This window comes from Mastigoproctus giganteus, chromosome 5 (genome assembly GCF_048544385.1).
Source record: "Mastigoproctus giganteus isolate SK-2022 chromosome 5, ASM4854438v1, whole genome shotgun sequence".
Lineage (NCBI taxonomy): Eukaryota > Metazoa > Arthropoda > Arachnida > Uropygi > Thelyphonidae > Mastigoproctus > Mastigoproctus giganteus.
The window spans coordinates 26,013,383-26,032,789 of NC_143579.1; the positions used below are offsets into that span (position 1 = coordinate 26,013,383).

The 19,407-nt window shown below is 36.7% G+C and overlaps 1 protein-coding gene across 12 annotated transcripts in view; it reads left to right on the forward strand.

Annotated features, from left to right (window-relative positions):
* Positions 1-19,407, forward strand: part of gish (casein kinase I gish) — a 220,753-nt gene that overhangs the window by 180,908 nt on the left and 20,438 nt on the right. The window lies entirely within an intron of this gene.

Consider the following 19,407-nt stretch of genomic DNA (forward strand, 5'->3'; position numbering starts at 1 on the left):
CTTTTTTACAGAAGAATTTAAATCATATATTTTACTATATTAAGCATTAATGCTTGATTCATCTTTTGATGCAGTTTATAAGATAAGCCCTGTTGTTTCAGTCTATTTAAACTTTATAGATTCTAATTATATATATACATTTTCTAATCTGTAATGTTTTATAATATTTCCCCAAACAAGCTTTATTTATTATTTTATTATAATTTGATAAATTTTGAGTTGATATAGAAGTATATAGTGTAATAGATAAAAAGACATCAATTATGTATGTATATTTTATAAAAAAAAAAAAAAGAAAAAAAAAAGTGATTCCAGAATTCTTTAAGAAATGGTTAAACTAGGCAAGAATGGAACTTAACTTTACCTGCATATAATTTGATAAATAATTAATATTACTGAAAATGTTATTCTCCAGTATCTGTCCATTTTGCATCCTTTATACAATTAAACTTTAGTACAACTCTTCTCAGTTCTGTATTTATAGCCAACATTTTGATATGTAATATACTTGTGTGGTCCTTGGCTTGCTCAGACAGTTGCACTGTGAAAGTGTGTACCACAAAGTACAGTGTGGTATGCATACAATTTAGTATGCATACAAATGGGATATCAGAAAGATGTCATTTCACTATTACTCATCACAGTAGCATACATCACATTGGCTAATGGTCATGAAATTTGTTTCAAAATGTTATGCGTAGTGTTGAGAAGGCACAGTTCCTTGTAAAGGTTATTTGTGTCTTTCCATACTGAATGTTGTTCATTGTTGTTTCACTTAATCATGTTGATTTTGGGCTACATAGTTACAGTGGTTGACATGAGACTAAAATATGTTTCGACTGTCCACAGAATGCTATTCTAGCTAGGTATTCCCATGTTTTTATTAAAATCCAACACTAATTTAAGAACAGTGTTTAGTAGTTTTAACTAAATAAGTGTTACCTTAAATATGCATAAGTTACAAAATGAGTGAGAATAATTTTGAATAATTAAAGAAAACATCATAATACTAGTTCTCTGAGCAAAATTTCACTTTACTTGGACCATAATAATTAACCAAATTAGTCATATTCTTTTCTTTGACTTTTTTGTAGTTAAAAAAATTTTACTTAAGAAATTTCTGCCATTTGCTCTTAAATCTCTTTCATAAATTCTCTCTCTCTCTTTATGATATACAAGAGTTAATGATTTTCTTTGATGTTCATGTGCACAACAGAATAATGAATTATAGTAGCAGTTATTTGTCTGATAGCTCATAACTTGTTAAAAATGAAGTGCTCCATTTAGACTATTTGAATAATTTTATATAATTTATGAAAGAAAAGAACACACACATGCACAGTATACATATTTATTTTTATACATCAGATACAATATTTGGGTGTATCGTAGAATGCTGTTTTTAAAAATATTAAATGTTTAATCACTTTTCATAGCAAATTAACCTTCTTTTTGATGATAGTATATCTCTATTATTTGATGTATATTATTCTGTATATATAGTTAAATTTAGGGAATACTTTCAGTTTGTTAGGCTTATATTTTTTATAAAAGTAAAACTAGTTCTGGTTAATCTTTACCAGAGTGGGTTTCCTGGGCCCTGAGTAGTGAGTTTTATGTTAACTCTAGAGTGAATTTTTCTGTGCAATTTTGAAAATAAAAAAGAAATTTAAACTTTGTACACAAGTGCTTTTAAATGTTAATTTGTTCTTATTTTGTTACCATATATTGGAGTGAAATTATTTTTAAAATAAAATCTTATTTATGGAGTATGTATATTATTTCAAAAATCAAATCTTATATAGGAATATATATCTATGCACATAAGTGCATACATATATACTCCTCAAGACCCACACATGAAAAATGTGTGTATGTACATATTCTGCTGGAAAAGATTAACCAGTCTACTTCAGAAAGATAGCTTCACTAATAAGTGCAGTGCAACATCGATATGATGTGGATATCAGGTGACAACTTTAATACCTGCATTACAAGTGAAGTGCATTATAGCTGAAAAAATTTGACCATTTTTCCCCAATTTTTTTTAACATCACAGTGTACTAATGTGGAATTTAATTAAAGACATTAATTTTTTTCTGTTTATACTCCGGCACGACAACAAAGTCAGTAGAGTTTACAATAAATTGTCAATACAAATATTTATTGTATTTAGTAGTCACAGGCTTGAACCCTGGTCCACTCAAGGAACATGTGCTATGCACTCTCGCTCCTGACCACTTGGCAACGTCTACTTTCAAGAGTAAAGGGAAAGGCTTTTACTTTTGTAAGGGTGACTATATAGGTCTCAGACAGTTTTTAAATTGTGAATTACAGGCATACCTCGAATAACGAATAGGATGCGTTCCACGAAATTACTTCGTTAAGCGAAACTTCGTTTTCAGAGGTAAAAATACTATGGCCAGAATAGGGATATGTTCCTACTTAAAGAAAATGAAAAGCTTTTTTTTTCGAACAAAGAAAAGTTTTATTAAATAAACATTCAACTTACAAAGTGAAATCACATTTTAAAATATGAGTCTAAAGTTGATTGCTTATGCTTTTTTTCTCTTTCATTTAACAATTGCCTATACGGAGTTATTGCATTTAACACTGATCGCTTAACAATAAAACTTCTTCCTAAATCAGGATCATTTTCACTAAAAAAATTTAAACGTTTTCAATGTCATTTAAGCAGCTTTTTAAATCTTTGTTTGTTAACACTTTTTCGGCAGGAACTTCTTTAACTTCGTCTTCATTATCTTTGTCTTCGTTGCCAACAAGGTTTTCTAAATCTTCCACTGAAAAACCATCATCTTCTGCATTCAATAAATTTCTAACATCCTCTTCATCGACATTTTCGAAACCTATTGATTGAGCCATCTGGATAACTTCATTTCTAATTTCTTGGATGCTATTTTCTTCTTCTAGTACAACTTCTGGCCGTATTTTGCGCCAAACTCCATTTAAGCATTTCTTAGTGACTTCTTTCCAAGAACTATCAATGTTTTCAATTGCCTTTTTAATGGTGTAGGTTTTCCAAAAGGTTTTAACTGTCATTTCCTCTTTATCCTCTAGTTCAGTTAAATTGCTTAATGTTCGACGCAGATAATAAGCTTTAAATGATGCTATCACTCCCTGATCCAATGGTTGAATCAGAGAAGTTGTGTTTGCTGGAAGAAACACAACTTTGACAGGAATGCATGTGTCCAACGTGTTAAGATCAGTAGGATGTCCCGGAGCATTGTCTAACAACAAAAGAGCTTTTTCTTCAAAGTTGTTTTTTTGACTATACCGTTTTACTCCAGGACAAAAGTGGTTAACAAACCAATCAGTAAATAACTCCTTGGTAACCCACGCTTTTCTATTTGCTTTCCATATTACAGGTAAATTCATTTTTATGTTACCTTTTAACGCCCTCGGATATTCTGAATGGTAAACTAATAACAATTTTAATTTATAATCGCCAGAGGTATTTGATCGAAAGAGTAACATTAAACGGTCTTTGGCTGCTTTGAACCCAGCAGCTGGTTTTTCTTCAATAGAAATGAAACTTTTTGTTGGTAGCCGTTTCCAGAACATACCGCTTTCGTCAACACTGAACACCAAATTTGGTGGAAAATTTTCACGTTCAATTATTTCCTTTAGTTTTTCTGAAAACTTATTCGCGGCTTCTCCTGTTAATTTTACACTATGAACCCTGGCCCGTTTTTTAAATTTCTCGAACCAACCACGAGAAGCCCAAAAGGTTTCCGTAATTTCGTCAGTTTGTTTAGATTTCAGGTGATTAAACTGGAATATTTTTTTTTTTATGTTAAATGGGGCTTGAAATTGCGGACTTCGTTATATCGAAGCTTCGTTATCAGAGGTAACGTTAACCGAGGTATGCCTGTATATTAATCATGATGTAACAACAGCAAATTTTAAATGGGAAGTATTCAGGGAAATAATCAAAGAAGCTACTAGGCTTTTCATATCAACAAAGAAATACTGTTCAAAGCATAGACCTAAATGGATGCCAGATAAATTTGAGTCATGTTGCAGAGAAGATAAGTGCATGGAATGCATATAAATTATCAGGTGATACAGAAGCCTATGGTAAATATAAGTTACTCTGTCATGAAGTCACAAAGGAGGTTAGGCAAGCTAAGGCAGATTATGAGAAGTCTAGGGTAAAGAATGCAAATAAAAACAGTGAAAGACTTCTATGCTTATATTACCAGTAGAAGGAAGGGGTTGAATCACATTGAGCCACTTTGTCTGTGGGTTAACTGTTCATGACACTGCTCAGGTTGCAAAAAAAATTGAATAGGTATTTTTCATCTACATTCACACAAGAGGAATTCTTTAGGGAAGGGGAAGCCAGAAGTATTTTTAAGGAATTTAAGGTATTCTTGTTTTTTGGGCCAGTCTCCAGGATTTCCCCTGTGTATCACAGGGGAAATCCTGTCTGAAAAGCAAAAGTCGTCTGAAAAGCAAAAATGCCTAAGCCGGCAAGTGTGAATAAGTATTGGTGTGTAAAATTTATATGCGTGTTATGTTGATGCTGGCTCCAGGCAACTTTGCAGTCAGAAGGCAGTGAACACCTGGTTCGCTGCCCCCTGACTCCCATCCCATGCCACGTGGAGGCATGCCAGAGACCACAAACAGGTAAAGACTCTTAGTGGGATAACAAGAAAACTTGTTATCCCAATGAAAAATAAAAAGGAAGGAACATAACGTGAGAAGTAGGAGTAAGGGAATGGATGGGAAAGAGAAGGAAAGCATTGGGATGAAAGAAATAGGTATCCCCAGAAGAGGAAGAAAGCAAGAGATTAAAGAATATAAGACATTAGTGGACAAAGCTTACACAGTTTGGTAAGACTTCAAGTAAGGTTTGGTAAGGCTAGATGCCAGAAGTATATCAAGCTCTAATCAGGACCTAAATGACTTGGTGATAACTGAAAGGAAAGCGGAGAAGAAATTGTTGAGGATGGCCATAAAAAAAGCACCTGGGGCAGATGGAATCTATCCAATTATATTAAGGGAGGCAGCAAAGGAGGTGAGAAAACCCTTGGCCATAATTATGAGAGCATCCTTGGATTCAGGGAAGTGTGCAAACCTAACTGGAGATGTGCAAATATATCCCCAGTTCATAAAAGGAGTTCAAAAGGCGACATGATTAATTACAGACCTGTTAACTTAATGTCTGTTCCAAGAAATATAATGGAATCACTGGTTATAGAAATAATGCAGGACCATTTGGACAGGAATGCAATTTTACTACAGTCATGGATTTGTCAAGGGTGGTTTTGTCTAACCAGTCGACAAACAGAAAGCCAGTTTTGACATCATTACTTGGATTTCAGGAAGGTTCTTGATACTGTTGCATATAAAAGACTGATCTACAAACTGGACCAATGTAGCATTAAGGGCAAGTTACTGATTAAGATAGATCCCATTATATAAGGCTTATGTTAGACCACACTTGGAATACTGTGTTCAAGTATGGAGACCGCACCTAAAGAAAGACATCGAGCTTCTTGAAAGGGTGCAAAGAAGGGTAACTCGCCTGGTGAGATCGGCAAAAGGGCGTCCTTATGAAGAAAGACTTCGAATATGTGGGTTGCAGAGTTTGGAAACTAGACACCTAGGAGATTTGATTGAGGTGTTTAAGGCTCTGAGAGGCATCAGTAAAATGAATGAGGACAAAATTTTCAAGATTATAAATGATGCTAGAACTAGGGGACATAAATTCAAGTTACGGGGGAAATGTTTAGATTGGACTGCAGGAAGTTTTATTTTTGCCAGCGAGTTATAAATTACTGGAATAAGTTGCCTTCATGGGTGGTAGAGGCCGACAGTTTGGGGAAATTCAAAGGTCATCTGGATAGTACTTTCGGGTAAGGGAAGCGCATAGGATGATAGGATTAATTTCCTTGTTATTTATTTTTTATTTCTTTTTATTATTTTTATTTATTTATTAATTATTATTATTTAGTTATTTATTTAATTTTTGTTTTTATCATTGTTTTGTTCGGAATTTTTTTTTTTTTTTTTTTTTTTTTTGGCTGGTGCAGCATAAGCCATAGGCTTTCTTGCACCATACGGCCGTTACTAATACTAATAGAGGGATGCTTAAGTGAAAGAAGACAAGAGACTGGTTATCAGTGGATGCTGCTCTTTGTGGACTAATGTTATTAGTGGAGCTCCCCAGGGTTCAGTGCTGATCCCATCATTGTTTTCAATATTTATCAATGATATTGATGAATGTATATCAGGCTTAATGTCTAACTTTGCAGATGATATAAAGGTTGGCAGCATAGTTAATGACAGTCATCAGGATGCGCTACTGCAACAAGATCTGGTAAAATTGGGTCAATGAGCTGAGAAATGGCAGATGAAGTTTAACATTGACAAATGCAAGGTACTGCACATGTGTAGCAGTAACCCCAGAGTAACTTATCAACTGTGTGGTACTACATTCAGGGTAGTAGAGAATGAAAAAGACCTGGGGTAATTGGGCAGTCAGACATGAAATTCAATGATATACAGAAACTTTGCTAGCAGAGATAAGGAAGTGATTATTCCTTTGTATAAGGTCATTGTTAGGCCACATCTCGAGTACTGTATACAGGTTTTCAAGCGGCCTCAACTTAGGAAGGATATAGATCTGCTGGGATGGGTGCAGAGAATGGCAACCAGATTGGTGAAGGGAACAGAATGGTACTCTTACCTAGAAAGGTGACTTCATTTCTGCATCTTGAGACTAGGAACCTGCAGGGAGATCTGATTGAAGTGTTTAAAGCCTTGAATGGATTGAGTAAGCTGAATGTTGGTATTCTTCCATTTGCTGTGACTACACATGAGTGGGCATAAATTCAAGTTGAGGAAGGATGGTTGCAGGATAGATGTGTGGAAGGTTGCCTTCAGCCACTGGATGGTTGATTGTTAGAACAGGCTTCCATGTTATGTGGAAGTGGATGGATTGAATAAAATCAAGGGTGAACTAGACAAATTCCTGGGAGGGTACAGATGGGTGAACTATTGTTTTTTTTTTTGGCTGATACTATATAAGCTTGCTTTCTTGCATCATTTGCAATTACTACTACTACATTTTCTTTAATAATTTAAATGAAATGTATTTATGTAAATGAATACTTTATTTACTAATCTTTTATGAGTAATAGACTAAAAGACAAATTATTAAAGGTCATATCATTCCCTTTACATTCTTCTAATACATAATTCTGTTATGGACTTGCATTTTATGCATCCATTTTGAAATACTGTAGTTGTATAATTTAGTTTCCTGAACCTATGATAGAATTTTTTTCAGTACATAATTCTTAATAGTGGTCAGATGCAATAAATGAAGACGTTCACTATTGCTCTGACATTCTAACCTCGACATCACCTCATTACTGTTTTCAAGCACTGTTAATATTTGATGTTTTTTCCTTACACAAGTCATCCACATTATCTTCTGAGTCACTCCCTATGTTACTGGCTTTCTGTTTGTCGATTGTCCTCCCAATGTTCACAGAGGCTGCGATTTCTTCCTCACTCAAGTAATGCATAACTAGAGTTGTTGTTATTGTTATTTTTGGCGCAAGGGCTACTTAGGCCATATTGCACTTATCAGTGATATGAAAGTTATCAATGGTGACTGTTATGGAAACAGTCAGTATAACTAGATCTTGTGCTTCCACCTCATTCCAAGCAGACTGCCACCAAATATGTTATGAGCAGTCTTTGCTTCTTGTTCTGAAAATACTGCTAGTTCAAGGTTATTATTAGTAATCTTGTCTTTTGCAATACATTTTTTCCAGCAGTTTTCAATTCCTTGAGCTGCTTTCTCCCATGCTAATCCAATATTGCACGCAATACCTTTCAGTGTTAGCATTTTCAGAAATTCTAGAATTTGAATTTTGGAGTTCGTTCACAACACCAAGTAGCTCACCACGACAGTAGGCTTTGAAGGCTCAAATAATGCCATGATCCATGGGCTGACTTAATGCAGTTGTGTTCCTTGGCAGAAATGCAACTCTTATCTTGCCATCTTTTGGTTTCAGAACATCAGAGCCCTTTTTTTTTTTTTTTCCAAGTTTTTTGGAAAGCGAGTGGCATCTCGCTAGCTGAGGGAAGAAACTGGTTGTCTCCAGTAGAACAACCATCCAGTGGCTGTCCTACTGTTTACAAAACTTACTCTGCAACTGAATACTGAATATATGGAAGCAAATATAATAGCTAATTTTCCCTCTTGGAAATATCTTAGTAGGATGTACAGTAGATAAGAGTACATACAGCCTTCACTTTTTCCAGTATACAGTATGAAATTGCTAGTTATTTGAATACACTTTTTTTCATAATTCGTTTTGTGGGACATGATCACATTCACTTTACATCAAAAACTGTGGTATGAAGAGGTACAGTATAAATGGAGTTTTCGCTGTATTACAGATTGTATCTAGGGCTTCATGATACAAAATGATAAGATTGTGATTAAAAATGTGTGTTAGGGCATGTGATTTTAAAACTGATATAAAATTTTTTTCCCAAATTCTCTCAATTTTTTTCAAAATAGAAATGTGGATATTTGATAAATCAAGTATAAATGGTTTGTTGATTTTGTTCCCATAGATTTTTAAATAATAATAATAACTATGGGGCTCCACCTCTGCTCACTTTGCTCACCAACACCTGCACCTCTAAAGAACTGCACATTAGTGCGGCTCATTGCAATGTGATACTTCAGTGGTTTCTTCGTTATCAGGATCTTGTGAAGATCTTGTGTTATGTGCCGTTTAATGGCTCGCTGTTTTGGCCTGTTCTTCATCCATATTAGCTACCTGCTTCCTGTGGTGCTGATTTTCCACTTTCTCCATTGTCATTGAACTTATTTTAGGAAGAATGTAGAGTTGCTAGAATGAGTACAGAGAAAGGCAACAAGATTGGTGAGAGGAACAAAGGGGTTTTCTTACCAGGAGAGGCTTAAATTCTGTAAGTTGCAGCATCTGGAGACTAGGCACCTGCAAGGTGATCTGATTGAGGTGTACAAGGCCTTGAATGGTTTGAGCAGGCACAGTGCTGATGGGATGCTTCCACTTGCTGCAATTAAGAACCTGAGGGGGCATAGATTCAAGTTGAAGAAAAACAGCTGTAGAATAGATGTGCGGAAGTTTGCCTTTAGCCAGGGGGTAGTTGATTGCTGGAACAAACTTCCATTTCTTGTTGTGGAAGTTGATATCATAAATAAATTTAAGGCTGAACTTGACTAACACGTGAAGTGACCGGATGGATGAAATGGGAATTTTTTTGGCTGATGCTCTATAAGCTTGCTTTCTTGCATCATGTGCCTCAACTAATGCTAATGCAAATAAAATACAGTCAGTCCTCGTATAGCACGATAGTTGCGTTCCTAGAAACCCTCGTGCAATGCAAAATCGTGCAATATAAACAATAGGCCCTATGGGAAAAATGGGGTTAGGTGCCGACCACCCAAGATTGAACACACATTTGTAACCAAAACATACCAAAAAAACATACCGTAATAAAATACTTACGCATTTTATTACGACTATTATGTAATAAAATATTGCTAATGCTTTTACTTCTATCGTAAGCAAACTTGTTTTTTGTTTGATTTTCTATCCACACAGATGACAGCGGTTCCATCTCTTCCAATTCTTTGTGTCTTAATATAATGGATTTTAGTTACACTTTGAGTTGTTCCTGCTATGAAAGTTGTTTTTGTTTTCTCTGCATTCTTTCTAATTCTCGGCGTTGCCTAATTTAGGTCTGTAGCACGTGCAATATCACATGGTCTTTCATTTCGCTCAAAGCATTTCACAATTTCATATTTTTTTCTCTATCGACAGAGGCGGACTGGCCATAAGCCTTACCGGGGAAACCCCCGTTGGGCCGGAGGCCAGTGTGATTGTGGCCATAAACCATAGTATGAGGCCACTATAAATTTTCCTGGGTAAGAATTTTTGATCCAGTCTGCCTCTGTTTATCGTTATTACTTTTCTTTTTCTCTCTGAATCTGCAGTGTCGTCACCAGAACGCTTCCTTTTCACACCTTTTAAGTACTTTACTCATTTTTAGGGAATAAAGCACAATTACAAAACGAGGAGGCACACTTGATACACATAAACAAAGCTGCGCGCATGTAGCAACTGAATAAACAACACCGTAAAGGCAGAGATACACTATTAACACCTCACATTTTACTAAAGCACATTTCTAGGGGTTACTACCATAAAACAATAAAAACAATTTCCAGTTGCGTTTCTGCTAGTGGAATCTGTTATAAACTGGTAGTAAACTCGATCTAATTGCATTAGCGATTATACCGATAGCTGGAATTGTGTTGGTTTTTAAGTTATTATGGTGAAATGTGTTTCCCCTTCACTGATATAAAAAGCATAAATACATTTTCAGAATCTTCTCTTCATTCCTATCGTGTTGCGTTCGGTTGGGGTGATTCTGCATTCGACTGCCATTTCTTGTAAACACAAAGGCGAATTGTGCATAAGTGAATTCGGTTCATGTTATATAAGGTATCGTTCCCCTATTTATAAATCGTGTATGATCGAATTCGTGTAGTGTAAACACGTGTTATACGAGGACTGACTGTACTATTCTCTGATTAGTTAGCATTAGCAAAGGCACATGGTGCAAGAAAGCAAGCTTATATAACATCAGCCAAAAAAAAAAAAAAAACCCTTCTCATTTCATCCATCCACTCACTCCAAATGTTTGTTTTGCCTTGACTCTGTTTAAGCTATCAACTTCTACAACAACAGATGGAAGTTTGTTCCAGCAATCAACCACCCACTTGTTGTCAAGGGGATAATCACCTTCTTATCCCTGCTAGAAAAATTCCTGTATATCGTTGACAAGACACCATGAGCTACTCTTGTAGATCGTCTGCACTGTTCAGAAAACTTCATATTTGCCTGCACAATTACCCCCAGGTCCTTTTCATTCTCTACCATTGTCAGTGTAGTACCACACAGTTGATACATTACTCTGGGGTTACTGCTTCCCATATGGGCACCTCCGTAGCCAGGTGGGAAGGAGCAGCAGTGCGTAGTACACGCTTCTTGATTAGACCGGGGTTCGAGCCCGTCACCACCAAATATGGAGAATGCGGAAAGGTCAGGGAATGACCACCGCATATCCCGGAGTAATACGCCCTTAGTTGCTAATGCTCCTAAAAACCAAATAACAACAACAGCTTCCCATATGCAGTACTTTACATTAATGTTAAACTTTAGTTGTCACTTCTCAGCCCATCTGGAGGCGCCTCCGTAGCCAGGTGGGAAGGAGCAGCAGTGCGTAGCACGCGCTTCTTGATTAGACCGGGGTTCGAGCCCGTCACCACCAAATACGGAGGATGCGGAAAGGTCAAGGAATGACCACCGCATATCCCGGAGCAATATGGCCTTAGTTGCTAATGCTCCTAAAAAAAAAAAAAAAAAAAAAAACAAACCAAAACCAGCCCATCTGCTCAACTTTACTATATCCTGTTGAAGCAGTGTACTGTCATTAGTGTCATTAACAACCCTGCCAACCTTCGTATCATCTGCAAACTTGGACATTAAGCCTGATATACCATCATCAATATCATTAATAAATACAGAAAACAACAATAGACCCAACATTGAACCCTGGGGGGTTCAGTGTTAGGGCCATTGTTCGTGGACTAATAAATAACATTAGTCCACAAAGATCAGCGTCCATTGATTACCACTCACTGTTGTCTCCCACTCAACCATCCCTTTATCTATAACAACAATTTGTCTCCAATACCACACTTCTCCAATTGTGCAGCAGTCTTCCATTTGAAACAGTATCAAAAGCCTTTCTAAGATCCAAATATATGATATCTATTTATTCCCTGCATCCAGTTCCTTTGTGACCACATCATGGTATCCATTCAAATTGGTTAGACAAGATTCCCCCTTAACAACACCTTGCTGTGTCCAAGCTATAACTGAAGTCTTGCTTAGATATTCCTGCAGTGCTTCTTTAACCAGTGCCTCCATTAATTTCCCTGGAACAGAAGTTAAACTAACAGATCTGTAATTACTTGTGTCGCCCTTTGATCCTCCTTTGTGAATTGGGTTCACATTTGCACGTCTCCAACCCATGGGTACCTCCCCTGAGTCCAAGGAAGCTCTCATAATTAGCTAAGGGTTTGCTTACTTCCTTTGCTGCCTGCTTTAATATAACTAGATAGATCCCAATCCACCCTAGGTGCCTTTCTTTTGTTCAGCTTGAACAATTTCTCCTCCACTTTGCTCTCAGTTATTACAAAATCATCTAGCTCACTGTCAGAGTTTAATTCACCTCTGGTGTTCCCCTCCCTGAATAACTCCTCGTATGAATTTAGATGCAAAATACTCATTTAGTTTGTTAGCTACCTGAGCACAATCATTAACAGTTGAATCATCGATATCAAGTGGACCAATCTGATTCATCCTCTTCCTTCTAGAGTTTACATAAATAAAGAACTCTTTGCTATTTTTCTTTGCATCCTTTGCCAAAGATTTCTTGTAGTCTTTGGTCAGGCCATGCCATTATTACTGCGTACAGGTCTGGAGGCCTCATTTTAGGAAGGATGTATATTTGCTTGAATGTGTACAGAGAAGGGCAACAAGATTGGTGAGGCGAATGAAGGGATCCTCTTACCAAGAGAGGCTTAAGTTCTGCAAATTGCAGTGGCTGGAGACTAGGCACCTGCGAGGTGATCTGATTGAGGAGTATAAGGCCTTGAATGGGTTGAGTACACTGAATTCTGATGGGATTCTTCCACTTGCTCAGATTATGAATCTAAGGGCCATAAATTCAAGTTGAGGAAAGACAGTTATAGAACAGATATGCAGAAATTTTTCTTTAGCCAACAGGTGGTTAATTGCTGGATCAAACTTCTATCTGTTGTTGTGGAAGTTGGTACCTTAAAAAAAATTCAAGGAAGGACTGGACAAACCTTTAGAGGGAATGGTTGTGTGAATTTTTTTTTTGGCTGATACTACATAAGCTCATACGCTTGCTTTCTTGCATCACATGCCACTGTTACTATTACTATCTGCCTTTGCCTACCTAATCTCCTTTGTGATTTGGTTACAGACCAGCTTATATCTATCTTAGGCTTCCATGTTACCTTTTAATTTATATTAGCATTAGCATTAGTAGAGGCATTTGATGCAAGAAAGCAAGCTTATGCAGCATCAGCCAAAAAAAAAAAAAAAAAAAAAACCCACTTCCACTTCACCCCTCTGTTCGTTCAAAATACCTGTCCAGCTGAGCCTTAAACTTATTTAGGCTATCAACTTCCACGACAAGGGATGGCAGTCTGTTCCACCAACCAACCACCCGCTGGCTAAAGGCAAATTTCCGCACGTCTATCCTACATCTGTCTTTCCTCAATTTGAATTTATGCCCTCTCAGGTGATTTTTCTGAGCTAGAGGAAGAATCCCATCAGCATTGAGCATGCTTAAACCATTCAAGGCTTTATACACCTCTATCAGATCACCTCGCTGGTGCCTAGTCTCCAGACACTGTAATTTGCAAAACTTAAGCCTTTCCTCGTAAGAGCACCCCTTTGTTCCATTCACTAATCTTGTTGCCCTTCTCTGTACTCGTTCCAGCAGCTCTACATCCTTCTTGAAATGAGGCCTCCAGACCTGTATACAGTACTCTAGGTGTGGCCTGACCATTGCCTTATACAATGGAATAATCACCTCCTTATCCCTGCTGGAAAAATTCCTGTATATCATTTACAATACTCCATGAGCTACTCTTGCAGCCCGTCTGCACTGCTCAGAGAACTTCATATCTGCCTGCACAATCACCCCCAAGTCCCTTTCATTCTCTACCACTGTCAGTGTAGTACCACAGAGTTTATACGTTGCCCTGGGGTTGCTGTTTCCTATGTGTAGTACTTTACATTTGTCAATGTTAAACTTCATTTGCCACCTCTCAGCCCATCTGCTCAACCTTTCCAGATCCTGTTGCAGCAGTGTAGTGTCAGTAGTGTCCTTGACAACCCTGCCAACCTTTGTATCATCTGCAAACTTGGACATTAAGCTTGATATACCATCATCAATATCATTTATAAATACAGAAAACAATAATGGACCCAACACTGAGCCCTGAGGGACTCCACTAATAACATTAGTCCACGATGAACAGTGTCCATTGATTACCACTCTGTCTTCTCCCACTCAACCACCCCTTTATCCATAGCAGCAATTTGCCTCCAATGTCACACTGCTCCAATTTGTGTAGCAGTCTTCCATGTGCAACAGTATCAAAAGCCTTTCTAAGATCCAAGTATATAATATCAAAGTTATTCCCTGCATCCAGTTCTTTTGTGACTGCATCATAGTATCCAATCAAGTTGGTCAGGCAAGACTTCCCCTTAACAAAACCATGCTGTGTCTGAGCTATAACTGAAGTCTTGTCTAAATGATCCTGCAGTGCTTCTTTAACCAGTGCCTCCATTAATTTTCCTGGAACAGAAGTTAAGCTCACAGGTCTATAGTTACTTGTGTCAGCCTTTGATCCTCCTTTGTGAATTGGGGTCACATTTGCACATTTCCAGTCTATGGGTACCTCCCCTGAGTCCAAGGAAGCTCTCATAATTATGGCTAAGGGTTTGCTTACTTCCTTTGCTGCCTCCTTTAATATAACTGGATAGATCCCATCCACCCCGGGTGCCTTTCTTGTGTTTATCTTCAACAGTTTCTCCTCCACTTTACTCCCAGTTATTTCAAGATTCTGTAGCTTACTGCTAGAGTTGAATACACCTCTGGCATTCCCCTTGCTGAATAACTCCTCATGTGTGAATGTCGATGCAAAATATTCATTTAGTTTGTTAGCTAAATGAATCCCATGCATTTATCTTCTAGATATGTATCCCATGCATTTATCTTCTCTGCTACATGTCTCAATAGTTCATCTGACATCCATTTAAGCATAAACCTTGAACAGTATTTGATTTTCTTAGTTGGTCTGAAAAGCCTAGTAGCTTCCAAGATTAATTCTTTGAATGCTTCTCATTTTGAATTTGCTGTTGATAACATCATCATTTGGTCCCCACCATATAGAATTTAAATACTATCTCAGACCACCATAGTCACCTTTATGAAAGCAAAAACCCTTCCCTTTTCCCCTGATGGTAGTTACACATCGTGGTGAGTATGGGCTTGGTACACCCAGGGTCCTGAGCTGGATATCATCATTCTTCTCTTCTTGGTGATTCCTTTTACTTCTCTCTCGGGAATTTTTTTTTTTTTTTTTTTGGCTGGTGCAGCATAAGCCTCAGGCTTCCTTTCACCATATAGCTAATAATGATAATAAATTCCACTTCAGCACACTGTGATCACTGCCACCTAGTGGTTCCTTTATCTGCAGATTCTTAATGCATGAAGAATCACTACTGATAATCAGATCAAGGGTATCATTACTCCCTCTAGTTGCCTCTTGAACATGCTGCCGTAGAAAACAATCATCTAATAAATCCACAAAAGCCTTGCTAGTGTGTGAGTGACCTACCCACAAATTCCAGTCATATCTGGGAAATTAAAATCCCCCATTATAAGTCACTCTGATTTACTAGCCCACTCTATTTCTCTGTACAGTTGTTTATTATACTCATTGGAGTCATTAGGCCTATAACACACTCCCACTCTCCATTTTTCTTTCCCAGTGCTTATGTCACACCAAACTGACTCGACATTGTACTATCCAGTCATGTCGACTGGCTGTACTTCCTTGGATTTTGTGTGTTTCTTAATTAATAGCATAACCCCTCCTCCCTTCCTAAAGTGTCTATCCTTCTTGTACACATTGTACTCCCCCAATTCCAGTTCTGCATTCCTTATATCTGTGTGACACCACGTCTCTAATATCCCAACAATATCTGCCTTTGATATTTTGACCAGCACCTCAAATTCATCAAATTTATTTACTAAACTCTTAGCATTGGTGTACACACAAGTATACATGCACCTGTTCCTTTTCTTAGCTACCCTAACACAGCCCATGTATTTACTTTTTCCGCAATGACTCCCAGCAGTCTCTGGAATCCCCTGCACCTTGTTTTCCAGGCTGCTGTTCATTCCAATAGAAGCAGTGCAAGAATCACTTTCACCTCTGCCAGCGGCTACTGTTAATCTATTAGTCCGTGTATCCCCCAAAGCTAGTATGTATGTAAAGTTCATAACCTTTCGGCATGTTTCTCTCTATATTTCTATGCAGACCCCTGACAGCGTCATTTTCTCTCAGAATCCGTGATTGCCAATCTATGTTGCATCATTTTGTTAATTACTACATTAGTATGTATAATTAACAAATCAGATGACACAGATTTCAGACACCCGTTGAAAAGCACTAATCGCTATCTAATCAGGAAATTACCTATGTAATTATTCTGTAAATTTTTTGCGAAGTAATTGCCTCACCCACTTGTACCATGTGACCCACATCCCTCTTCTCCCATTGGCTACCCCATCCCCACCATGCAGCATTCTCAAGGTCAAATGAATATCAGGAGGAAACGTTTATAATGTATAGAGAGATAATAAAAAATACATATCTTCCCTTGCACCACTGTGAAGATTTATTTTTAAAGGGATTGAAAAACAAAGTTATGCATCCTACTTGTTAACTCAAAGAAATATAATTTAAAAAAATCAATTCAAAGGGATGTGAAATGATATAAAAGCAGGATGTCAAAATTTTTGATTTATATGAAAAGAATATAATTTGTATTGTGTTGCTTTGTGTTTTTGAAGATGTGGTTGAGTCTGTGGACCTGCCTTGTGACAGAGAATGTATGATAAAGATTAAGTGAGGTAAGAAATATTATGTGCAAAACTCTGTATGAATCTTACACCTGTATTTGGGCAACATTTTAGAAAATATTTCAACAAGTTTTTGTGTTCAGAAGTCCTTTCTGACAATTCAATCATAAAATGACCCAGAACTGTTGGTTTGATAACTTATAATGTTCACAGTATTAATAACAACAACAAAAAAAAAGAAGAAAGAAGGAAAGAAAATTTTATCTGGACACTGTTAAGACATAACATTAAAATTTCAGTAAAATATTCACATTACAGAATTTATTACAAAATTCTTTCCTTTGTATAAGAAAATATGCACAATGGACTTGGAACAAAGCATAAACAGAATTAATTTCCTGTGTTATATAGCAGTTATATCAGGAGTATCTAAGAATATAGCACTATAGTGTTAGCATTGCTATAATGCTATATTAGCATTAGCATTAGTAAAGGCACATAATGCAAGAAAGCAAGCTTATATAGCATCAGCCAAAAAAAAACACTTCTCATTTCATCCATCCACTCGCTCCAAATGTTTGTCTAGTTCAGCCTTGAATTTATTTAAGCTATCAACTTCTACTATGACAGATGGAAGTTATCCTTAATCTGCTAAGACTGTTCATAATGTATTATCACTCATTTGGAGAAGTCTGGATTCAACTCCAATCCAAATCATAAATTCTTAAAAGCTTCTTCAATTAAAGAGGCATTCCTCTGCTAATCATAGGCAGAGAAGGAAGTATGACTTCCCCCCACCCATGAGTTATTCTAGTTTTTTTAAATCCATGCAATATGCAAGTTGTCTTTGAGCTAATGCACATTTGTACAGACATGTGATAAACTTTATGAACTGGTGCACTGTAACCAAAGTAGTCAGTCCACTAAAAAATCACAAATTTCTAAGCAGTCTGTTCATACTCCTTTTCACTTTCCTCATTTTTTGTCTCCCTCCTGCTCAGTTTTCTTCTCACAGCTGTTTATCTCATTTGGCATTTTCATTTTTCACCTTCCTAACAACAATTTCTCTTCCCTTTTTTAGAGTTTTCTCTCTTTTTTTTCTCTATTCATTCCCGCAGGTCCAATTAATGCTTCCTTTTGATTTTGAGTCGTATAACTGTTAATTGCTTTTTCTCTCCACAGCTTAGGTGACTTTGATCCTCCTTATTGTATTCCTCATGCAACTCATCCCTTGATAGTGTTCTCTCTTATTGTTAGAATTCACCCATTGCCTTTATTCCTCTTTCTCTCATACTTTCTAAGTATTATGCTCTATTTCTCAAATCACTTTTAGAATAGTTTGTAAACAGGTATCTCTAGTTGTATCTTTTACAGTTTTCTGACAGAATGTATTGGTTATCAGAAAAAGGAAAAATCAGTTCATCTTATTTTCTGGTATTGACCAACTCTGATACACAAAATATTCTGTAACTTTTTTTCACTTTGGATTTTGTACTTTGTCCGTTTTGTGACATCTTTAGATATATATAGTGGTTGTAATTAAAGTTTGCTTACTCTTGGTAATTGACGCAAAGTGTATTTTGTTTGTAAGCACAGTATAAAGATGTTGCACATAAAATTTATAGATAGTGCCAAACTTTACAGCTAGAGAGGTGTGTTTATATTGTGTGTTATTACTGATGCTGAGGTGTGAATAACCACAGACAGATGCACCAGCATTGAGAAATGAATTATTTGGTTCACTGTCATTTGTGTTTTGTGATATATTTGACGTAAATAATTGTTTCAGTTGTAACATGTAAGATGTTGGCAGTAATATATTTGTGCTTCCTTTTGGATCTACAAGGTGTCAATTTTGCCAAGACAGACATTGTTCTTTAGAAAATACCAGTCATGAGTTGTAAGAATTCAGATAAAGTTACTGAGGTGGTCATGTAGTGAAGGAGAAGTACCAGTTTTCATAACAATAGTTATGTCAAGGCATCCATGCTATTGGAGAGCTGCAATAAAAGAGCTAGCCGAAACAAAATAGTAGTGATTATCATTTAAAGAACATGGTGTAGAGCTGCTGGAATGATTTCTTCTCAAAAGAATAGACCAGTGATAAATTCTTCCATAAATGCACATTGTACAGTGACTGGCTGAGTACAGTGAAACTCTTATAACGTTGCTGGTGCACTGCCTTTATTCTTGTAAAAGTTTCACTGCTGTTGTAGTCTTTTTATAATACAGTCGTATAATTTGTATTATCACTCACAAATGATTACAGAAGCTATGAACACCTATGCTTTGTATTGGTGTATATTTGTCTGCATATGATTCCTCCTTGAGAGAGAGTCTGCACTCTGTTTAGTGTGCCTACCAAATCATCTGCCAGTTTTCTCTGCAGGAGCATCAGAATAGATGAATTGCCCTGTACTTCAATTGTTTTTCTGAGCTCTGCAGAATGTAATATCTATTATTCACTAAATGCTTCTCTTGCATCTATTCCATATTAAAGGTGACAGCTGCAGTTCTTTGCCTTTACCTTGTATAAACAAAAATGAACTAATGTGAAGTCTCATTGTATGTCACAGTGTTGTTTTCTGTTATTTTCATAATTTCAAT